The following is a 20,544-nucleotide window of genomic DNA, read 5'->3' on the forward strand; positions in this document are numbered from 1 at the left end:
CCTCAACCAAAAGTAGGATAACAATTATTTGTACAAGGAGATGTAACAATGGCCAAAGATTTTGAGAGCTTCAGAAAAAAGTTTATGTGGCCTAATACTTCAGTTTCTGACTATGGCAAAGCAGCTCGCTAAAGTAAGTATGTAAGTAAAATTATGAAAACAGAACTCCACATCGGTTGTATATAAAAACAGAATTTATGGGGAAAGGGGAATAAAAACACTCAAAGGAGTCACACAAATAAATTGACTGTAATTCAGAACAAACTCCCGTCCTTGATTGAAATGGATATAAGTTGTTGACTATCTGGCTGACTGCACATTCTTCCCTTCGATGTGTAAAATAAGAAAAAAATGTGTCAGGAGGAACATGTTCTGTAGATGCAGTAAAACCTCCCCACCCATGAAATTCTTACTCTCCCCAGAGAACATCCATTATCCTTTCCTAAACCATGAAGATTTTAGCTTTCATAAGAAAGATGTTAAATCACTCCTGTAAAGGATAATTAGAAAAGGGGGTTTAAAATAAAAGCCTGGGTAAAAATAGAGAATTTGGTCATGCAGCCTTGTGAAAAATAAAAGAAACAGAAGGAGAATAAAACCTTGGAGCCACAGGAGGGAAGAAGTTGGAAAATGGTTGCCACCAGGTGTCAGGACTCTGCTCCTGCAGACTCTGCATGCAGCTTTCCTAGTAGAGCTAGCTAAAGCCATACATAATTTGGTACACTTGAAGGGGGGCTTGAGAAAAGCCAGCTTGGCCATTGGTAAGCGGGCCAATGGAGGGTGGCCATACAAGCCACACAGAACTGAGTTTTAAAAGGTCACTAAGGCCTGGGTGGCTCAGTCGTTAAGCGTCTGCCTTCGGCTCAGGTCATGATCCCAGGGTCCTGGGATCGAGCCCCGCATCGGGCTCCCCGCTCAGCGGGAAGCCTGCTTCTCCCTCTCCCACTCCCCCTGCTTGTGTTCCCTCTCTTGCTGTGTCTGTGTCAAATAAATAAAATCTTTAAAAAAATAAAAATAAAATAAAAGGTCACTAATAGCCTTTTTTATCAAAAGCATCACAGTATGCTTGGAGTCAACAACTTCAAGTCCTAACACCAGAGGGAAGGTGAACATGCAAATGGGGGACTAAACCATGCCTCTGAGAATGAGACACTATTACAATTTTAATACTCCCTTTTGAAGAACAGTCTCCATTTTTTTAGTAAATATAAAATTATTTATAGGACCTTCATGGGTTCACTCTCAATTTTAGTCTCTCGACCTTATATTTTAAATTCTCATGGTATTTTAAGTTCCTCAACCACAAGAGATAGTTTAATTATGAATTTGGACTATATGTATTTTTTTCCCACAAATTGTTAATTATTCAAAAGAAAAAGGACACTGAAGAATTTAATAGGGGGCGCCTGGGTGGCTCAGTTGGTTAAGCATCTGCCTTCGGCTCAGGTCAGGATCCCAAGGTCTTGGGATCGAGTCCCACATCGGGCTCCTTGCTCAGCAGGGAGCCTGCTTCTGCCTCTGCCTGCCGCTCCCCCTGCTTGTGCTCTCTCTCTCTCTCCATCTCTCTTTCAAATAAATAAATAAAATCTTAAAAAAAAAAAAAAAAAGAATTTAATAGGAAAAAAACTGTTAGAGATCATTCTTTTGGTATTTATAAAATAAAGAATTGGACAGGGTGTTATTTAATGCCACTGTGCTTCTAACGTGCAATGGAATTTATGTGTATTCATTTACATTCCTATATGGTGTAGCTCTCAAATGTTTGCTTACTAATTCTCATGAGTAGAGCCTGTCAAGCATATAAAACCAGAAAAATCCATTATAAATACCTGTGCTGTTCACAGCATGCAACACGTCAGATTTCACCTATAGCATGTGATACTGTTTTATTCATACTGATCTGTTTTTTTGTTTTGTTTTTAAAAAAAACCCAGTGTATTTATTTAATATATTCATCACAAGGGCTCAACCAGAGACTTAATTTAAAAAACAGAAACAAAACAAAAATGACACCACAGCTTAAGATACAGAGTCCTAGACAGAAATGAAGAAAATAAAAAGATAACACAAGAAGAGAGGCTGGACAGTCAGGGATCTTGGCTGGAGACCTGCTTTGAGTAGGTTTCTTGCAGATACTTCTTAAGCGCTGTGGGGTTTTTCCAGAGCTCAGCAGCATGTGTGTTCAAAGGGCTAGCACTGTTGGGTTCTCCTAGCAGGCTCTGGACGGACAGCAGGATGGTCCTGACATCATACAGGAGAGACCACCTGTCCTTCAGGAGGTCCAGGCAGATGTTCCCCTGGGTGTCCACGCTGGGGTGGTGGCAGGCTGTGAGGAACTTCACCGTGGGCACGTTATAAGGGTAGCCCCCTGGGGAACTCCAGGGAGAGCGTGTACCTCAGGTCTTTGTGAAATCGGGCCAGGGGCTCCATGGATGGCCCCACCCATGTGAAAAGCTTGATTCAGGGAAGGCAGAAATTCCTGTGTCACCAGACATCATGAGGGTCATCGGCTCCTGCCGTAGCCTCTTGCCCTCGGGGCCCAGGCGGCGCCCCCCGCTGGGCTCGGCTCCTTTGCGGGTCTGGGAGGCCATCTGGGCAGGCAGGCAGCGTGGGGAGGGAGACAGGAACTCGGAGAGCAAGACTGCAACTGCCCATATTGATCTGTTCTTAATGTTAAAATCTTATCTAAAGATTTAGTTTGCCTACTTCATGAGAAACAACTCCATGTTAAATATTTAAATTAACATGCTTTCAGCTTCATAGCTCAGGGGTTAGAGCACTGGTCTTGTAAATTAACATGCTTTCACTAAATTCCTTCTTTTGGGAAGTTTTTCTCAGAGCAATAGTTCTCCACGTGCAATCCACAGACCATCAGAAACTTACTGGAAATGCAAATTCTTGAACCCTCCAACACACCCACTGAATCGGACTCTGAGGGTGGGGTCCAGCAATCTGAGACTGAGAAAACTCTCCTGTTGATTCTGGCACAGAAGTGATTCTTAAGAACCACAGTCTCAGGAGGATCAGAAATCCTAATTCTCTCCCTGCTCAGTAGATTCTAAGAGCTGTTCTTTGTTGCATTCTCAAAGAATCTTTGTGAAGTTAGTAAATAAATAATTTTCCTTCAGAAAAGACAGTGGTATTTGCATGTGGTTCTTTATAGTACCTGATGAGAACAACAGACTAGTAAGATATCTGTTCTCTGCCAGTGAGACTATCCTTAAGAGAATTTAGGAACTTTGTCTTACTTTGCCGAAGTGTAGTTACTGCTTCCGTAGAGGCAGACGCACAGTATCTGCTCAGGCTCTCCAGGACGCTAGACAGCAAGCACCAGAACCCTTCCCAATGTGGGAAAGAGGATTATCTGATGAAGGAGGTAAACTCTCCCCATGAATGTCCATTCACCTCACGAAAATAATGTACTATCCCAAAATGTGAATAAGTTCTAGAGAAACATCCATCTAAGTGGAACTGCTGGGATTTCCAATTCCAGATGGTACCTTAAACACACATTTTTAGCTCCACTATGTCCTTAAACAACAAAAACAAAACCCTTCAAGAGTTATGTTTGTTTGTTCAGGCATAAATCCAAAGGGACAAAGAGAAAGGAGACTGAGACCAATGCAAGAACACTATGACAGCAGAAAACAGATGGAACCTGGGCCCTAACTTACAGCAGATTCAAAACTAAATTCTGGCCAGAATGAGAAAACTGAACAACAACCCAATTTCTATGGCAGATGCCCAAAAAGACTCTAGAATTAGGAGTATATAGTACTTTTGGAAGTCAAGATGATGGCAGAGTTTAAAACAGCAAGACTGGTTGAAAATATGTTTTAGAAGCAACTGGACTCTCTGATCCTCTCGTATCCTTTGCACGCAAGACTAGATGGCAAAACACAAGTTTTCTGGACTGGTCTGAGAGACAATCAGGCACCCATAGTGATAGAATACTAATAACTGAGTAATCAAGTGAAAGTTTACAGCCTTCTCCCCCTCTTTCAGTTTCAGAATGCTGAAAGCCAGTGGGCCAGACAGTAGACTCTTCCTGGAGAATCTGACCAGCTCAAGAGAAAACCAGCTAAAATATTGGTTCTCCAAGGTATGATCCAAGAACCCCTGAGATTCCCTAGATCCTCTCAGAGAGTAAGGTAACACTTCAATGTTATTTGCCCTTTTCACTCTTATCCTCTCAAAAGTGTCAAGTTTTCAAAGGCTACGCTATGTGTGATATTGCAAGATATTAAAAGCAGAAATGAATGTGGGTCCATCTGTCTTCTATTAAGCTAGATATTGAAAAGATTTACAATAATGTCACTTCCAATTTTTTGGTTTTGAAAGTAACATTTCTCATAAAAATATTTATATTACCATGAAATGTGTTTACTTTTTTTTTTTTTAAAGATTTTATTTATTTATTTGACAGAGAGAGACACAGTGAGAGAGGGAACACAAGCAGGGGGAGTGGGAGAGGGAGAAGCAAGCTTCCTGCCGAGCAGGGAGCCCAATGCGGGGCTCAATCCCAGGATCCTGGGATCACGACCCGAGCCGAAGGCAGACGCTCAACGACTGAGCCACCCAGGCGCCCCTGTTTACTGTTATTTTTGATGGATAAATATTTTTAAAAATCAGTTTTAATTTCTATCATGGCAAATACTAATAGATGTAAGCCACATAAACAAGTACTTTGGGGTTCTTAATCTTTTTAGTATGTAAAGGGGTCCCTAAACCAAAATACTTGAGAACTGAGGAGTTAAAAAAACTGACTTGTGGATTCTGCCAGTGAAAATGTCCACATCACCCCACAGTGAAGACCACAGCCAACAGTTCCCACCTACGTACATAAAGCTATTTATTTTAAAATTTTTTTTAAAAACTCTTTATTTTAAAATAAAACACAGATACAAAAACCCCACATAAAACAAATACATGGCTTAGTGATTTATTTTAAGGTTAACACTCTTAAAACCACCATCCAGGTCAAGAAATGGAATTTTGCCACATACACCAGAAGCCCCTCCACATGCCCTATAGATATTATAATTAGTCTTGCCCCTATTGGGTTTTTTTTAATTGTGGTAAAATAGACACAGCATAAAATTTACTGTTTTAACCATTTTTAAATGCAAAGTTCAGTCTGCCCTCTTTTTAAACTTAACATGTTTTTAAAGTCTCTCTTAATCTACAGTTTTCCTTCTTGAGGAAATCAGGCAGTTGAGGCTGTAGAGTGTTTCATAGACTGGGTTTTGCCAAGTGCTACTCATGGTGCAATTCAACATGTTCTTCTGTCCTCAGTATTTCCTGCAAATTAGCAACTGGATCTGGAGGTAGATCAGACCTGAGTTCAATCCATTCTGCTTTTTAATATCCCACTGTTAAGTATAAGAAAACTGCCAAAAATCACAAAAGGTTTGAGGACAGTATCTAATATAATAAGGATCCAAAAAGTAAAGCAACCTGGAAAAAGAGTACCTAGAGCAGAAAATTTCTATTGTTAATAAGCTCAGAGGAAGAGGGGAAAACACTGCATCCAGGAAACAAGCATAGGATGCTATTAATAAGGAATATTCAGAAAATGAAAAGAAAATCTTAGGAATTAAAAATAAGCTTCTAAAATTAAAATGTAGTTTCAATATAAAACTGGGGAATGCACACAGAAAGTAAGGCAAAAAGAAAGAGTGATATTGAAAGGGTCCACCAATGGATAAAAAAAGACCCATGCCAAAGCACACTATAACAAAATCTTACGATACTGTAGGCAAAGAGAAGGTCTTGACTTCCAGTGGGAAATATACACACCAAAGAAACAGGTTTTATTTAAAACTTCTTAATATCAACACCGTAAGACTTAGGACACTTGAGCAATTCCTTCAAAATTCTGAGGAAAAATGATTCCTAACCTAGTATACTACACTCAATTTAACAATTAGGAAGAATGAAAGACAGTGAAGGTCTCAAAAATGTTATCTCCTATGCACCTTTTCTCAGGAAGTTACCTGAAGACATGTTCTACCAAAGACGTTATAAATCAAAAAAAGTAAGACATGAGATCCACAGGGGATCCAACAGATAGGTGAAGCAAAGGGAATTTACAAGATGTCACTGAGGGAAGATCCCAAGAAACAGCTAAGCAGCAAATCTAGAGGACAACCAGTGAAGATTGCAGCAGATCAGGAGACTAGAAAGATTCATTGAAAGCATAAAATTGATCAGTTACCCAGTGCTTCAGCATATACAGTTGACCCTTGAACAGCACAGGTCTGAACTGTGCAGGTTCACTTATACGCAGATTTTTTTGATAAATACAATATGGTACTATAAATGTATTTCTCTTTTTATAATTTTCTTAATAACACTTTCTTTTCTAGCTTAACTTTATTGTAAGAATACAGTATATAATACATATAACATACAAAATATGTGTTAATCAACTGCTTGTTATCAGTAAAGTTTCTGGTCAACCGCAGACTATTAGGAGCCAGGTTTTGGGGAAGTCAAAAGTTTTATGTGCATTTTTGACTGCATGGGTGGCGGGGGGAGGTCAGTGCCCCTAACCCCCATGTTGTTCAAGGGTCAACTCTACTAACAGGATATTTATACAGTTGGGAATGGTTTGGGATTAATGACTGTTGAGAACACAGAAAACTAAACAAACAAGATTATCCATTCAAGGGAAAACAAAATATTGTGCAAGGAAAGTAGCCATCAAATACTAACACAGCTCAGGTATGAATACTGTTTATGTAATTATAATATGATAACTGCCTGCTGATTATGATATAAGTATACTGGGAAATGGTGGAATGGGAAATGTGCTTGCATGCAGCAGCAGTAGAGGTGCTTGCTGCTCAGAGAGGAAATCCTCATCTTCTTAGTGGGAAGTTGATACATAATGCCTTATTCTGTAAAAAAAACAATATATGTTAATTACAAATAAGGAGGTTATTATCAAATGAATCAGAAATTAAAGTGATTCCCTCTGAGGAACAGAAAATGACTCTCGATGTGTGATACATATAAAAACTAAATTTAAAGAATGAACTTTAAAAATGGTATTGCTGGAGCTTTGGACAGTAGGTACTCTTTCAAAGATGACAATATATTTTATGCTATTTTGGTTTTCTCTTTGATTGTTTTCAGTTTGGAGCTTAGGTCACATTTCTCTCTCACAAGACTGATATGCTGTGTTCCCAGTTGTGAAAAACTGGAAAGCAAAGCAGGGCCACTGTGGAAGTATTCTGTAGGAATATAGTCTCACTCCTAGCCCCAGCCCACTCTCACTATGAAGTTTAAGACCTGGGATACCCAGTTTTAGAAGTGACTTCATGTGCATATCAAGAGACTGGTCAAGGCAGGCCACAGAGCCTGGGCCACAAGCATAAAAGCTGCCAGCTGTGGAACAGCATGTCCACAAGGATTAATCTGAGCTCAGTACAACACAACCACAGGGAAAGGTATGATTAAAATGAATCAGACTCTGGGAAACCATGGGAAAGTTGCATGATGGCTTGCCAGTTCCCTGATGACCTAATGGCATAAATATTTACTTCTAACTGACCCCTTAACCAAAGGGAATAAAGTAATGTAAAGAATGCAAAAGACACAGAAGACACTGATTTCAGAATAAGCTTTTACTCTCTGAGATATGCTCAGAGACAGATATCAAGGTTAACATTTTGTGAATAAACCAAAAATCATATTGCTCATAACCCATATGTTTCAGATCAAGATGAACAGATAAATTTGAAAAACAGGACTTGAAAAATAAGGCTGAGAAGGTACATCAATAAAAGTGGAAAATACTGAAGTACAAAACATAATGCTTCTGGCACTGGAAGAACTCCAGATACAATACACCAGAAGCACCAGAAGTACCAGAAATCCTATCAGGAGGAATGGAAATAACACTTACTAAGCACCTACTATGTGTCAGGTACTGTACTAGTACATTTAATGCTATTAATCCTTACAGCAATTCTAAGAACTGTTAATCTCTTTTACAAGTGAGGAAACAGGCTGAAAGGAGGAATGTAATTTGCCAAAATCAGTCAACTATTTATAGTTAGAACATGAAGCCAGGGCTTTCTGGCCTCAAAAGCCTTATCTTTCCAATAATCTCAGTGCAAAAGATGTGAAACTCTCCCCTGGGGCCAGGGCTTAACATTTATGAAAAGGGACTAAGAATTAGTGACACAATACCCTTTTAGCAGGTAAGAAGTTAGTATAAGACATCACTCAAAACACCAGTAAGATAATACACAAAAGATTCCTGTTATACTCCTGGCAAGCACTGTAGGTATTAATTTCAAAAATACCCAAGATACTTAGATAAATATGTTAGCTAAAATAATTTAAAGATAGAGCATAGATTTCCATCACTCTCAGGAAGGAAGGAACTGCCTCTTCCAGATATATTCTAAACACCACATTAGCACCATTTATTTGAAGTCTTGATAGCCCATAAGCTTTCTGAGGAAGAAATACTAAAGACTTCTCTTCAGACTAAAACAAAAGTGCTTTCATTCACTGTTGAAAACAATTTAGAGGCTTCTAGTTAAAAACTAAATAATCACTTCGGTTGTTTCGGCAAATGTCACAATAGATGACACACATGACCTGGTACTACAGGACTATTAAGAGAACATCGTGCCTCTCGTGCAAACGGAAGTACATTCTGTTCTCCAAAGAGTGTGCCCCAAGTTGTATTCTCACTCAAAATTCATGCATATACTCCCCCCACTACTACCCTCCCTTTCTCTTTTATCAACTTTATTGAGGTATAGAATTCATTTATTTAAAGTGTATAATTTGCTTAATTCTGAAAACATATATACCCATAAAACTGCCACCACAATCAAGACACGAAATATTTCCATCACCCTTAGAAGTTTTCCAGCGCCTCTTTGTAGTCCATCCCTCCATCTACCCTCAGGCCCAGGCAGCTACTCCTATGCCTTCTGTCATTTGAGATGAGTTTACATTTTCTAGGATTTTATATAACTAGAATCACACAGTATGTCCTCTTTGGGGTCTGCTTATTTCACTCAGCTTATTTTGCAATTCACCCATTGTACCAGTAGTTGGTTCTTTGCACTGCTGAGCAGTATTCCGTTCTATGTATATACTACTTGTTTTTTATCCATTCTTTTATTAATGTATATATAGTTGCTTACAACTTGGGTATTATAAATAAAGCCGCTATGAACAATAATGTACAAATCTTTGTGTGGACACATATTTTTCATTATATTGGAAAAGTATCTGGGAGTAAAATGGCTGAGTTGTACAGTATGTGTATGTTTAACTTTTTAAGATACTACTAACAGTTCTTCATTGGGCGCTTGGGTGTTTCAGTTGGTTGAGTGTCCAACTCTTGGTTTGGCTCAGGTCATGGTCTCGTGGTCGTGGGATCCAGCCCCCAGCGAGATTCTCTCTCTCCCTCTCTCCCTCTGCCCCTTCCCCCGTGCTCGTGCACTCTCTCTCTCCCTAGAATAAATAAATATTTTTTAAAAAATTAGGTAATACTGGGGCACCTGGGTGGCTCAGTCGGTTAAGCACCTGCCTTCGGCTCAGGTCATGATCCCAGAGTCGTGGGATCGAGCCCCATGTCAGGCTCCCTGCTCAGCGGGGAGCCTGCTTCTCACTCTCCCTCTGCCTGCCTTTCTGCCTACTTGTGCTCTCTGTCGAATAAATAAATAAAATCTTTAAAAAAAAATTAGGTAATACTAACAGTTTTTCAAAGGGCTTTTAACATTTTACATTCCCATTAGCCACATATGAGAGTTGTCGTTGCTCTGTATACTCAACAATAGGTATTACCAGTCTTTTTCATTTTACTGTTCTAATGCATATATAGTGGCATCTCATTGTGGTTCAATATGGTTTTAATCTGGATTTCCCTGATCACTTAAGCTACTGAGCAACTTTTCAGGTACTTACACTCATTCATAAAACTTCTTTTATGAAGTGTCTAATCAAAACTTTTGGCCATTTTTTATTTGGTTGTCTTCTTTTTAGTTGTAACAGCTTATTACATATTCTGAATACAAGTCCTTTTTCATATATATGTACTGCAAATAGTTTCTCCTAGTCTCTGGCCTTTCATTTTCCTAATAGTATCTTCCAAGGAGCAAAACTTCTTTATTTTGATAAAAGCCAATTTACCATTTTTTTGTTTGATTTTTGCCTTTTGTGTCCTAAGTAATTGCTGCCTACCTCAAGGTCACAAAGGTTTATTTCTGTATTTTCTTCTAGAAGTTTTATAATTTTAGTTTTTATATTACATCTTATGCATTTCAAATTAATTTCTATGTATGGTGTGAAGTCAGGGTCAAGGTTCATTTTTCTCTATGACTGACTATACAGTTGTTGCAACACCATCTGCTGGAAGACTTTGCTTTCTTCATTCAGTAGCCTAGGCAACTTCATCAAAAACCAACTGACCATTCTTGAGTGGTTCCACTCCTGGTTCTCTCCTCAGTTCCACTGATCTGTATTATATATCCATCCTTTCAGTAATACCACACTGTCTTGATTACTGTTGCATTACAATTAGTCTTGAAAGCAGGTAATAATTTCTCCAAATTTGTTCACCTTACATAAAACTTCTTTGACTAATCTAGGTTGTTTACATTTCCCTATAAATTTTAGAAACAGCTTATCAGTTTCTATGTTTATAAAAAAAAAAAACCTACTGGAATTTTTATTGAGATTGGACTGAATCTATATATAGGTCAATTTAAGAAGACTAACATCTTAACTATACTGCGTCTTTTAATCTAAGAACACAGTAAATCTCTCCATTTAGATCTTTATTTTCTCTCAATCAATATTCTGTAGCTTTAAATGTGGAGATCGATATTTCTGTTAAATTTATTTTTTTAAAGATTTTATTTATTTATTTGACAGAGAGAGAGAGAGAGCACAAGCAGGGGGAGCAACAGAGGTAGAGAGAGAAGCAGGCTAGCCGGATGCAGGACTCGATCTCAGGACCCTGGGATCATGACCTGAGCCAAAGGCAGACACTTAACGGACTGAACCACCCAGGCACCCCTGTTAAATTTATTTTTAAATATTTGAATACTTTGATACTACTGTAAATGGATTTTTCCCCCATTTTCCTATTGTTTGCTACAATACCATAACTTTTCCTTTCTTTTTTGTACAATGTATTTGGTCAAAAAAGGGAAGTTCTACAATGGAATCATTTCACGAACATGTTACAATATATTATATGAATCACTTGTGCTTTGGGGGTTTTTGTGTGTGTGTGTGTGTGTGTGTTTTTGTTTTTAATACAGTAATCATTTCTCCAATGTCTACTATTCTGTCAAATACCTAAACAAGAACACGCCTATCAAACAGCCTGATCGAACAAGCACGAATACTTTTGTGGCAAGGACAACTGAGCCATCATAGCACAATATTCTAACCATTAACACCATTCAATTCATTCCCCTTGTGTTCCATGATTAGCCAACTGTATGACAGGAATTTAGGCTACTGTGGAAAACAAGCATCTGAGAGGATTTAAGCATATATATGTTCTCTCAAACACTTTTTTTTTTTTTTTAAGATTTTATTTATTTATTTGACAGAGAGAGACACAGTGAGAGAGGGAACACAAGCAGGGCAAGTGGTAGAGGGAGAAGCAGGCTTCCCACTGAGCAGGGAGCCTGATGGGGCTCGATCCCAGGACCCTGGGATCATGACCTGAGCCAAAGGTAGATGCTTAACGACTGAGCCACCCAGGCGCCCCTCAAACACTTTCCTTTAACCTCAACTTCACTGTGGCCCTTTTCAACATGTTTTTAATAATTTTCATTCATGGTTTTCAAAGCAGGTGATTTGAAAATTTTATTTCCCTCTCCAGAAAAACCTTCATTGATATTAATAGTTGTGAAGTTTTTGTTAATCTTCAATGACCTTTTCTTCCAGGAAATCAGTAACCTTAATTACTGAAGGTTCCCAATACTCATTTAATCCAATTATCACCCATACAATTCAATTTTGTCAAAATCAATCTGTCATCATGCCAGACATAGGACAAAACAATGTGAAAAAATAAAGAAGACCCTCAATCTAGACTTATAACCCAATGGAGACAAGTAAAGACTAAATTAATACAATATCAAGTATTTTTCTCCCTACAAGCCAGAGGACCTTCTCTTTTATCAACTTTTTGTTGTAAGCAGTGCTAAAAATGTCACAGAACAATACTTAATACTCTTCGTATCAAAGCACTCCAGCCATTATAGCAAGCACACAGAGACCACTTATCAGTTATAACTCCTCAACTCGGGTATAGACTTTAATATAAGAAATAATCCTAATGGGGGAAGAGTGGGGACAAGGAAAACTTCTTGCAGGATATAGAGAGTAGGCTTGAATAGTAAGATTTCAATAAGCAGGAAAAACTGTCAAGAGATGACAAGGAACTGTCAAGGGGCTCCAAGGCTAGGCAACATATTGATTTAGTAAGTCAACAAATATTTACTGTGGATCTGGGTTGATCACTGTGTTAAATACTACAGTTACAGTGAACCAAACACTTACGCTTCTATTTCACTGGTTAGAATTTAGTCACATGACCACACCTAGCTGCAAGGCAATTTGGGAAGTGTGGCTGGCCATATGTCAAACTAAAAATAAAAGGTTCTATTACTATGAAAGGAGGGGATGATGGACTTTAGAGAACAACCAACAATCTCTTGCTAGGATAACAGATCATCCAAGACAGAAAAAAGCCAAAAGAAATTTCCAGGAGAGTGGTAAGGGAAAGTCCTAGTTTGAAAATTGTGCAGCACACTAAAAAGCATTCAGTCCAGATTGGAGTAGGTGGATAGGGGATAAGGCAGGGAGGCACTAGGAAGGTACCTCAAACAAACAAAGATCATGCTACAGAGAGGAGTTTTAGAGTTCTGTTAAAAAGTTTGGGGCATAGAATCTTGATGGATATATCTCGAACTAAACAAATATAAAACAAAGCAATTATTAACTCCAGAAAACCTCCAAAACTGAGAATGGGAAAAAACATAATTACAGAATACTGCATGCCTCAACTTTGTAGCAGATAATCTTCAAACATGGCCCTCAACACTATCTGGCAATTATACTACCTTCCTCTAAACACCTCACTTTCTCGCTCTCCATCATGACAAATTCAAACCTCCTCTACTCTCCTCAAACCCCAATGCCCCTCTTGGAGATGACTATAGAGTGTCTCATGTTCTCTACAGAGAAAATAAAATCACCATCTGAGGTTGACAGTCATGAATTTCTCATAAAGCCAATTTTCCCTTTTACATGACTTCCTAACACAGCCTTTAGCTCTTCCGCTGTTAGCACAGAGAAAGCCAAGAGCTGTTCATGTAAATTTATGATTTGCCAGACAGATGCAATAAAAATATAAGGGGGCGAGGGAATGTAGGACATTGTCAAAGAGTGTTATTAGCAAACATGATGTCATTAATATAGTGGATCATGATGTTTTGCTGAATTTCCAGACAATCAAGGTCCCTTTGGACTACCTTGTAACCGAGGGAAGTGGAGTTGATATAGCCCTAGGGCATGACCATAAATGTGTACTTCTGTCCATGCTAAGTATGTGTGAACTGCTTCTGATACCCCTTCCCGATAGTTAAAAAGGCATTCATTCTTCATTATCAATAGCTGCATATGAAGTGCCACAGATCGTGTTGCTCTACTCTAGTAAAGACATTTTTATCTGATAAAGCAACTATGGTCAGGAAATTGCTTGGTTAAATGTGTTCACCAATGTGTTCACCATCACCTACTATCTGTCCTTTGCAGGGAAAATCTCATTAAGTGCGAGTAGACAGGAATCACCACCCTCAACCATTAAGTCTTTAAGACTAACATTAATCTCTACCATTCAACCAGGCTATGTTATTTCTTCTGATTTACTTTTTTGTGCAACAGTCCCAGTAGTTTCCACCTGTCCTTTCCTACTACAAGGGCTCTTATTCCATAGGTTAAATATGATGGTGCTGCCAATTACTAAATATATCCACACTGATTACACATTCAAGAACAGGGAAAATGACCACACAGTGAGTCTAGAGATACAGTGAGCCCAGCTGTGAGACAGACTTGAGCCAGCACTCCATTTATCACCTGGCCTCCATATGCCCCCATATTCACATGAGAATCATTATGGGGTCTCATATCCCCTGGTAGCAATATTAGCTTGACCCAGTTCCCAATAATTCTTTAAGGATCTGGAGAGATCTCTCTCTCCAGTGGACTATTAAAATGTCCACACTACCCAAAGCAATCTACAAATTCAAGGCAATCCCTATTAAAATTCCAATGGCATTTTTCCCAGAAACAGAACAATCTTAAAATTAGTACAGAACCATAAAAGACCCCAAATAGCCAAAGCAATCTTGAAAAAGAAGAACAAACCTAGAGGCCTCATGCCCCCTAACTACAAAGGTACAGTAGTCAAAACAGTATGATATCAGGGCAAAAACAAAGTTCAATGGAACATTATCGAGAACCCAGAAATAAAAACACACAAATATGGTCAGTTAATTTATGACAAAGGAGCCAATAAATACAACGGGGAAAGGACAGTATCTTTAATAAATGGTGTTGAGGAAATCAGATAGCCACATGCAAAAAAATGAAACTGGATCACTACCTTACACCATACACAAAAATTAACTCAGGATTAGAGACCTGAATGTAAGACCTTAAACCATAAAACTGCTAGAAAAAAAACACAGGTGGTAAGCTCCTTGACATTTGTCTTTGATGAATTTTTGGATCTGACACCAAAATCAAAGGCAATAAAAGCAAAACTAGACAAGGAGAACTACTAAAAAGCTTCTGCACAGCAAAGGAAGCCATCAGCAAAATGATAAGGCAACCTACCAAATAGGAGGAAAATATGCAAATCATATATCTGATAATGGGTTAATATAAAAAACTTATATTAAAGAAACCCATGCAACTCAATAGTTAGAAAAAACAAACAATCTGATTAAAAAATGGGCAGAGGACCTGAACACTTTCCCAAAAAAGACATACAGATAGTCAACATGTACATGAAAAAGTGCTCAATATGACTAATCATGAGGGAAATGCAAATCAAAACTAAAGGAGATACCACCTCACGCCTGTCCAAATGGCTATTATAAAAAAGAACAAGAAATAATAAGTGTTGGTGAAGATATGGAGAAAGGAAAACCCTGTGCACTGCTGGTGGGAATATAAATTGGTGCAGCCACTACAGTAAACAGGAGGAGGTTCTTCAAAAAATTTTAAATAGCACTACAACATGATTCAGCAATTCCACCTCTGGGTATTTATCTGAACAAAATGGAAACACTAACTCCCTAGTGGACATAAGCCTAGGGAACATAAATTCCCAGGCACTTCTAACTTTTTGGGCACGCAGACAAAGAATGTTCTGGCAGTGTTAGGACAGCCTGTCAACAAAGAGAAAAAGGTGGTGGCTACTGGGAATGAAAGAGTACCAGGACTAACATGCACAAATATGGTCAAGGGTTCCAAAGTGATATGGATGGAGATCTGACATCTTCTGCTACATATATGTGTACATATGCAAGAGTTCCTCTTGGATCAACAACAGGGTTATAAAGTGTGTGTGTGTTCAACTTTACTAGTAATGTCTACCTAGTTCCCAAACTGTGTACCAATTAATACTCATTCAGCGTGTCATATTTAAGGGAGTCTGCTGACTTCTATCCTTTACAACCTTGCAAATGAAATTATGGTCCACAGAGCATCAGCACAGGCATCATTTAGAACTTTGTTAGAAAGCCAGTATATCTCAGGCCCCACTCCAGATCTGCTAAATCAGAATGTACATTTTTCAAAGATCTTTAAATGATTCAAATTAAAGTTTGAGAAATCCTGCTATCAGTTAGTATTATCCGACTCATTAATTTTTGCCACTCAACTGTCAAATGAAGTCTCACTGTGGTCTTGATTTGTATATCCTTAATTAGTTTAAACATATGTTCAACATACGTTGACTATGTTTCCTCTTCCATAAAATGCCTGTTTTGTACCTTTGCACCTTTTCCTACTGGGTTATTCTTATTGATTTATTATTCATTTTATATTCTGGATACTGACTGTTCTGGAATTGATCTCTGCATTTAATGTGAAGTAAAGACCCAATTTCAATTTCCTTCCCCACTTGCTTTTGGATTCTGCACCCATCAATCCACAAAAATAATTCTAAGTAACCAATCATTTCCATATAACTAATCCATCTTTTTGCCCCTTACTTAACATGTTCAGCATACTGATACTCAGGACTCCCTCCTTCAAGAAAAATTTTTTTTCAATGGCTTCAGTGGCTTTCTACAGTCCTCTCATTTCCTACCTACCACTCTGACTAGTCCTTCTCAATACTCTCTTGAAGGCTCATCTATCTCTAACAGATGAGGAAATGCCAATGTCCCTCAAGTCTCCACCCTATGTTCACACTTAGAACAGTGCCTGGCACATAGCAAGTACTATCCAAGTATCTGGAAATATCATCACCATATTCTCACCCTAAACTCTCTACATGGGCAATCTCTTCCATTCCTTAGTGCTCAAGACTTTAATTACCATTTATACAGAGATGATTTACAGTGTATCTCTTGTCCACATTTTCCCTTGGAGTTCCTGATTTATACATATTTGAGGTCTCCTCTTAGATATCTCCAAGACACCTCAATTCAGCATGTTTAAAATTAAACTCATGATCGTCCCCCCTCTCCCTCCACAAAACTTGGTCTTAGTATTTTTTGCGAACGCCACCACTCATCCAGGTTTGTAAGTCATAAATGCATCTGTTTCCTATATTCAATCCATTGCCAAGTATTGCTGATTTTCAACTCTGACCACTTACCTCCATTTCGATTCCCACTACCCCTAGATTCAACCTACTATTATTGCTCACTTGGACTACCCTTCCGGCACTATTTTCTTTTTCTTTTCTCCACACTAAAGCCAGCATGATCTTTTCAAAATGCATCATGATTCTACCTAAAATCCTTCAATGGCTCTTATGATAAAGTACAAAACATTTAACATGGGCTCAAAGATCTGTACAGACTAGATTTACGGCCTCTTCTCACACCCACCCCCTCCCCTTTGCTCTGCATTCCAGGCATCATGGCCTTTCAATCCCTGATTCACCATGCTCCCTCTCACCAAAAAGATTTTTACACATGCTGTTCCTTCTGAATGGAAGGCTTAATTTAAGTTCAACCATCCATGCCTCAGAGAAGCCATTCCTAAACTTTCAGAATAGGTCAAATTCCCCAGTAAGATGATTCAGTAGTAATAAGAGCTTCTCATTCCTGCAGTGTTCCTCTCAGTTGCAATTTTATATGTGTGTGATTGTTTAAGGTATGTTTGCCCCCCACCCTAACCCCCCATTAGTCTGTGAGCTCCAGGAAGCCAGGACTCATTTCTGTTTGTTTTTCTCACCATTGTGCCTCCCATGACTAGTAGGATCTGGTACATAGTAGGAATGAATAAATACTTAATGAAGTAATGAACATTCTGAATCACTGAAAACTTTTCTTTCTAAAGTATCTCCACATTTTCTTCACTCTATTATACACATAACAAAATTTCCAGAAATGGGGTTCCTGACATATGTTTAAAATTTGGGGGGGGGGAAGAAGCTGATTCCAAGATGGCAATGTAGGAAGACCCTGAACTCACCTCCTCCACGGGCACAAATCTGTACCTATATATAGAGCAATTCCTCCTGAAGAACTGAGGGCTGACTGAACAACTTCTGCATGACAAAAGATAGAGACCACATAGAGAATGGCGAGAGGAGACACAGTAATAAAGTAATAAAGTAATCACCCCCCTCCAACACTGCAAACTCCAGTTGGGAGTACAGGGTGGGGGGTGAATGGTACTAAGGAACTGTGAACAGACTCATCTGTCCTGGGACACAGAATAAAAAAGCCACAGTTTAAAAGGGCAAGTAGAATATAAAGGAACTAGGCCTAGAACCCTGCCAAATGGCGGGGGAGCTGTTGGAACTCTGTGGGTTAGAGGGGCTGGCAGGTGCCCCAGTTTACACACCCCCCCCCACCTGATAGCACAGACTGGAGCAAGGTCCAGATGTCATAGCTGGCCTGTTGCCTCAGCAAGCCCTAGGCACAAAGCCCATACCAGCCAAGATAACCTGGGGCACAGGAAAAGAAAAAAAAAAAGCAAAAGCTGTGGTTTAAGAGGCCAACTAGAATATGGAAGAACTTCCCTGGAACCCTGCCAAATGGCAGGGGAACTACTGCAACTCTCTCCTGGTCAGAAGGCCTGGCAAGCACTACAGTTTACTTTCCCCTCCACCTTGATAACATGGACATGAACAAGAGTCCATGCACCCTAGCCAGCCTACCACCTCAGCAAGCCCTGGGGCCCTAGCCCACACCAGCCCAAGCCATCCCACTAAGGCGGCCTCAGCACTGTGCACATCAGGACACTACTGGCCAGCACCCATCACAGCTCCAGGCATCTCACCAAGAAGACACAGGCCAAAGCACACTGGAACACTCCAGGCCCACACCACTTTGGCTCCAGACAACTTGGCACAGGCAACCCTGGCACACTGCACTACTGGACACCCCAGTTCACACCTTGGCTCCAGCTGTCCCAGGAGCATCTTGGCCCAAGACCACTTCAGCTACAGATGTCCTACCAGGGCACCTCTGTGCAGAGCACCTCAGGACCTCTACCCATCCATGCCCCACCTCACATCCAGCCACCCTGCCAGATCATGTGCTATGCAGAGTGCCCCAGAACTCCCCAACCCACGTGCAATTCAGCTCCAGCTGCCCCACCAGGGTGCCACATAAACCAAGTGCGCTGGGACCAACGTGTACCTTGCCTTGGCTCCAGCCACCTTGCCTGGGTGCCCCTGCACTGAGCACTCCAGGACACCCACTTCAGCTTCAGCTATCCTATCACAGTGCCCTCTATGAAGAGAGCCCCAGGACTCCCTGGCTTGTACTAACTTCAGCTTCAGCTGTCCTGCCAGGGCAACCCCCACATGGATAACCTCAGAATCCCCTGGTTTGAACCACTTCAGCATCAGCTGTCCTGCTACAGCATCCTCTGCACAGAGAGCCCTGGGACCATCCTGGCCCACACCAACTTCAGCTCTAGCCATCTCACCAGGGCAGACCCAGCCCACACCAGTCACAGCTCCAGCCAACCAACCTAAGTCACAGGCATCCACAGTCTACACAAAGGATGATATACAATAAGACCATTCCTTCAACTTTATGAGAAGTAGCTGTTCTGCCTAATTCACAGAAACAAACATAGAAAGTCAAACAATACAAGGAGACAAAGGAATATGTTCCAAATGACAGAACAAGACAAAAAAGTTAAAAAAAAAAAAAACCTAAATAAAAAAAGTTAAGAAATATGCCTAATAAAGAGTTTAAAGAAATGATCATAAAGATCCTAACCAGACTAGACAGAAGAGTGGATGAACTCACTTATAACATCAACAAAGACACAGAAAATATTTTTTACAATCAGAACTGAAGAATATAACTAAAATGAAAAATATACTAGAGGGAATCAACACTAGATTAGAATATGCAGAAGAACAGATCAGCTATCTGGAAGACTGGGTAATGTAAAGCACCCAAACTAAACAGCAAAAAAGAAAAAAAAAAAAGGAAGAAAAGGATAAGGAACCTCTTAGACAATATCAAGCAAACCAAAACACTGGCATTATAGGGGTCCCAGAATAAGGACAGAGAGACAAAGGGGCAGAAAAATTATTTGAAGAAATAATAGCTGAAAACGTCCCTAACCTAGGGAAGGAAACACACATCCAGATTCAGGAAGCACAGAGTTCCAAACAAGCTGAACCCAAGGAGGTCCACACCATGACACATAATAATTAAAATGTCAAAGATTAAAGAAAGAATTTTAAAAGCAGCAAGAGAGAAGCACACAATTATGAATGATGGAAACCAAATAAGGCTTTCAGCTGATGTTTCAGCAAAAACTCAGCAGGCCAGAAGGGAGTGCATGATATACACAAAGTGATGAAAAGAAAAAACCTACAACCAATAATACTCTACCCAGCAAAGTTATCATTCAGAATTGAAGGAGAAATAAAAGGTTTCCCAGAAAAATAGAAGTTAAAGGAATTCATCACCACTAACCCAGCCTTGTAAGAAACGTTAAAGGCACTTCTTTAAGTGAAAAAGAGAGGGTTATAATTAGAAATAAGAAAACTGTGAATAAAAAGATGTAAAATATGATAACATATACATAAAACATGGAGGGGGTATAAAATAAAATTTCTTTTAGAATGTGTTTGAACTTAATTGACCATCAACTTAATATAGACTACTATATATATTTAGGATGTTATAATATAAACCTCATGGTAACCACAAACCCAAAACCTATAATAGATACACAAAAAATAAAGATAAGAAAGCATAACACTGAAGAAAATCATCAATCACAAGAAAAGAGGGAAAGAAAAGAATGAACAGAGAAGAACCA

General features: G+C 39.3%; 1 protein-coding gene and 1 pseudogene across 6 annotated transcripts in view; both read right to left on the reverse strand.

Moving 5' to 3' along the window:
- The window catches only part of CBR4 (carbonyl reductase 4), a 160,624-nt gene that overhangs the window by 104,499 nt on the left and 35,581 nt on the right, over positions 1-20,544 (reverse strand). The window contains exon 6 of one of the 6 annotated variants that reach the window (XR_013446561.1): positions 6,723-6,902. The exons of the other annotated variants lie outside the window; for them this stretch is intronic. The gene's annotated coding sequence lies outside the window, so the exon portion shown is untranslated. Of the gene's footprint in view, positions 1-6,722; positions 6,903-20,544 lie in introns of those variants that run through there. 6 annotated transcript variants of the gene reach the window in all.
- Positions 1,870-4,423, reverse strand: LOC118532765 (ubiquitin-conjugating enzyme E2 C pseudogene; annotated as a pseudogene).

Source organism: Halichoerus grypus, chromosome 3 (assembly GCF_964656455.1).
Source record: "Halichoerus grypus chromosome 3, mHalGry1.hap1.1, whole genome shotgun sequence".
Lineage (NCBI taxonomy): Eukaryota > Metazoa > Chordata > Mammalia > Carnivora > Phocidae > Halichoerus > Halichoerus grypus.